Consider the following 5164-nt stretch of genomic DNA (forward strand, 5'->3'; position numbering starts at 1 on the left):
AGTCCTATCCTCGACGTCTGTGACTCTAATCAGGATACGCCCGTGAAACCGCAGGTAAAGAAATCTCGAGGGGACATTTCACTTGTAGATTTGCAAGACAACATAATTGTAGCGTTGACATCCAAAATCAAAGAGAGTGCCGACAACTTGGGTAAAATGATAACTACCAACACTGCAAGTATTTGAGGGTCTCAAAAAATTGATTGACTTTGTGTTTGAAGAAGTTAACGAATTGAAGTCTGACATGAAAACCTGCAAATCTACAGTGAAACTAAATAGCACCAAGATCTCTGAGCTTGAGCAAAGACTGAATGAGTCTGATCGATATCATCGCAGATGGAATCTTCGTCTGCATGGAATTCCAGAACATTCGGATGAAAATATTAAGCTGAAAGTCACTAACATATGCGTTGCAGTTATTTCTGATTCAAGTGTGGCAATTCAAGATGACATCGATTTGTGCACCGTCTGGGAAAGCTGGAAAGCAGGGCAAGACCAGTGATTATTCGTTTCGCGAAAAGGTCTACGCGGGATTTGGTATGGCGACAGGCAAAAAACTCTGATTACCTCAGGAACCACAAGCTGAGATTCACCGAAGATTTGACCCAAGCAGACAGAATGCTAAGGATGAAACTGTGGCCGTTGGTGGAAGCTGCTAGAAAGGAAGGAAAAAGAGCATTCTTCGTCGGCGCACGGGCGTTTATTGATGGAAAAACAGTACATCCTCCGCCCTGTAGATGAAAACTTGCGGTGTCTTAACACGATCACTTTTTTCAACTATGTGTGTACATGATATGAATGTGGTCTTGAATGAAAGCTGCTTGAACTGAAGGAAAACAGTTTTTTTTTTTTTGGTCGGTGCGCAGACGTTTATTAATGAGAAATCTGTGCGTTTCGCCTTGAAGCTGAGGATTTTGTAACACACAAACGCTTTTCTTTTTCCTCACTTTTATACTTCTGAATGCCAAAGTATACGTTACACCGGGTTACTTGTTGTTCACTTGTTCTTATTGGGAATGGAATATTCCAGATATTCCAGTGGTATCTGTTTTTTTGTTCGGTTTTTACACTTTTAAGTCTTATATCCATATATGTCTTTTTCGTTAATTACTCTTAATGCCAGGGGTTTGAGATTGAATGTTAAACGTAAGGCCTTGTTTTTATTTGCTAAGCAGCAGAAGTCTGATTTTTTTTTTTCAAGAAGTTCATTCAACTCACAACGATGTTAATTTCTGGAAAGCACAATGGGGAAATGATATTTGGTTTGCACATGGGTCTGAGCACTCAGCAGGGGTTGCAATTTTGAAAAACAGGTTCTCAGGAGACATCTTGTATTCTGATGTGGACATTTATGGTCATTATATTCTTTTAGCTGCAAAGTTTGATTTCTTGACTCTAATTTTAGTTAATTTTTACGGGTACAAGTCTAAAGGTGAAAATGATGACTTGCTTGATACATTAGAATCACGGTTAACTCTTTGTTTATCTAATTTCCCTAATTCAATTATAGTAACTGGAGGTGATTTTAATATTACTTTAGACAACTTACTTGACAGATGGCCTCCTCGTGCTTCATCTTCCAGCGCTAAATTGAAGGCCTTTATGCAGAAATTCGGCAAAGTAGACATTTGGAGAGAGAAATTCCCTAATTTAAAATCTTTCACTTGGAGAAATAGGGCATGCACTGCCATGTCTCGTATTGATTACTGGTTAACTTCATGTAGATTAAACAAAGAAAATATCATAATTAATATACTCCCTATGCCTTTGACAGACCATAAAGCAGTTTCTATTAATATTGGCCTAAAATCCTTTTCCAATAACCATCATAACTCTTATTGGAAACTTAATAATTCAATTTTGGATCATGAATCTGTCAAGGTGTCTATACGCAGTTTGATTGCACATTACTGGAATATTGCACAAATAACTAATGATTATTGTAATAACTGGGAATTATTGAAGTTTGAAATTGGTAAATCTTTAAGAAATTATGGACGTGTATTGGCTAAAGCCAAGAAATGTGAGGAAGAGAATATAATTTCTAAGATTACAATTTTTACTCAAAGATCTCCCCCTATTTTCTCAGATGATGAAAAAATGGAATTGGCTACTCTTCAAAATCAATTAGATGATATTTATAAAAGTAAAGCAGAGGGTGCTTTCATTAGATCTAGACAAAGATGGCTGGAGAAGGGTGAACGAAACTCTGCTTATTTTTTTCAATTGGAGAGAAACCATTCAAAAAACACAATTTCACATTTAAATATTAATGGTATAGTTACACATGACCCAAGATCTATTGCTGATTATTGTTAATCTTTTTATAGCTCTCTTTATGAATCTAAATTGAATGAAAATGATGCCTCTGATTTTTTAGATAATCTTACTAATGTTAAGTCAATAAGTGAAGATAAAAAAATGCTGTGTGATAGTCCTATTAATATAGAGGAAGTCTTCCATGCTATTAAGGTACTTAAGTTAAATAAATCCCCTGGTGTGGATGGGTTAACTTCAGAGTTTTATAAATCTTTCTCTGAAGAACTTGCTCCTTTTCTTTTAAAACTTTTTTCTCAGAGTATAGAAATTGGAAAGCTCCCACCCTCCCTTACACAAGGTTTAATTACCTTAATACCCAAGCCTAAAAAAGACCATTTATTTTTAGATAATTGGCGCCCAATTTGCTTACTTAATATTGATTGTAAAATTTTAGCCTCTATTTTCTCTGTTAGAATAAAAACTACATTAGATTTGATTATTGATGATACACAGTCTGGTTTCATGAGAAACAGGCATATCTCAAATAATATTCGTTTAGTTTTAGATCTTATTGATTATATCCAGATAAGAGCTTCATTCTTTTTTTGGACTTCCATAAGGCTTTTGATACTCTTGAACATTACTTTATTTTTTCTGCTCTTAAAAAATTTGGTTTTGGTAACTATTTCATTAAAACAATTAAAACTTTATACTTTAACAGTAATTGTTCAGTCAGGCTGCGTGCTGGCACCTCTCCCAGGTTCAATCTTAATCGTGGTATAAGACAGGGATGCCCTATTTCTCCCTACTTATTCTTACTCTGTTCACAACTACTTGCTGACTTTATTAAACAGAGCACTTTAAGAGGAATCTCAATTGCTGGCAACATCATCACCATCAGCCAATTAGCTGATGATACTACTCTTTTTTTAAAAGATGTAGAAAAAATACCCAAAGCTATTAATATTATCCATAAATTCTCTAAAGCTTCAGGTCTTCACTTGAATATTAATAAGTCTGAATTGATGTCTCTTAAGGAGTGTGAGTTATCATCTGTCTGTGGTATCCCCATTAAAAATGAAATCACTTATTTAGGTATAAAGATTGTTAAGGAGGAGGAGAGGAGATGTGAACTTAATTTCTCCCCTATTATTGATAAGACAAAAAAAAGTTGAATCATTGGCTTCTAAGAGACTTATCTTTGAGAGGGAGAGTATTAGTTACAAAAGCAGAGGGTATCTCAAGACTAACGTATGCAGCTCTTTCATTAGCAGTAAACAAAAATATGTCCAAGGCTATTGATAATATGCTTTTCAATTTTTTGTGGAAAAATAAAACACATTACATTAAGAAATCTGTAGTGATGAACACAATTGAGAATGGAGGCCTTAACTTTTTAGATTTTACCACTCTTAATTATACTTTTAAGGTTAATTGGATTAAACAATTCCTAAAAAAACCAACTAGTATATGGAATATTATTCCTCATTGTATTTTTTCAGAGGTTGGAGGTCTTCATTTTCTTTTACTTTGTAATTACAAAATTTCTAAAATTCCCCTAAAACTGTCCAATTTTCACAAACAAATGCTTCTTTCCTGGAATTTAATTTATAAACACAATTTCTCACCTAATAGATGTTTCATATGGAATAACGAAAATATTTTATATAAATCCAAATCATTGTTTTTTGAAAACTGGTTTTCTAATGATATAAATTTGGTGAGTCATCTTTTTAACCAAGAAGGTTTTCTTTTATCCTATGCTGAATTTTTGTTGAAATTTAAAATCCCAATCACTCCTAAAGAATATGCTATAGTCATGGATGCTGTCCCCTCTGGGTTAAAAATGCTTAGTAAGAATACTTCTCCCCAAACTTCTTTGCAATATTTGAATCCCGCTGACACTGCTATTGGTTGAATTTGTTTTCCTTCTTCCTCTGTGAAACATGATAATCGACAGGTTCGCGCTCTTTTTCAAAGGGATGTTGTATCTAGACCTCCTATAATAAGTTTTTGGAATAGCCGTGTTGATGGTTTGATATGGCATAAAATTTGGAAATTGCCTCACAAATATTTATTAACAAACAAAGTAAAAGAAATCTCTTATAAACTCATTTATAAATGTTACCCCAGTAAATATTTCCTTGTAAATAGATTTAAATGTAACATTGACATGTTTTGTACTTTTTGTGGTAAAGATACAGAGACTTTTTTTCATTTATTTTGGAGTTGTCCTTATTCAAAAAAATTTTGGTTAGATTTGTGCTCTTTTGTTAGACTTCATATTTTGCCCAACTTTAAACTTTGTTTTGAAAATATTTTATTTGTTTTTTTCTCTTATGATATCTCCTTACATAAGGAATATTATTTGATTAATATGTTACTTTTGTTGGCAAAGTTTAATATACATAAATGTAAATATGGAGATTATAAACCATTATTTCGTATTTTTCTATTAGAAGTGAAGCAATATTTAAATACTATTTATAATCTGATAAACAAGAAAGCTGCTAAACGTTTTTTTACAGGTAATATTCTGTATATTTTTACAGAATTTTCCAATTTTTTCATTAAACAGTAAAATGCTTTTGTTTTACAGATATTTTCTGTTATTTAAAGATTTACCATTAAAATGACAGTATTTCCTTGTAATTAACAATCACATCAAAATTATGTTTTTTAAAGGCAATTCATACTATTTTTACAGATCAAAAATGTATTTTCACAGACATTTGCCGTTAATTTTCACAAACATTTGCCGTTAATTTTCACAGACATTTGCTGTTAATTTTCAGACATTTGCCGTTAATTTCCACAGAAATTTGCCGTTAATTTCCACAGACATTTGCCGTTAATTTCCACAGACATTTGCCGTTAATATTTAGACATTTGCCGTTAATTTCCA

Source organism: Paramisgurnus dabryanus, chromosome 17 (genome assembly GCF_030506205.2).
Source record: "Paramisgurnus dabryanus chromosome 17, PD_genome_1.1, whole genome shotgun sequence".
Taxonomy (NCBI): Eukaryota; Metazoa; Chordata; class Actinopteri; order Cypriniformes; family Cobitidae; genus Paramisgurnus; species Paramisgurnus dabryanus.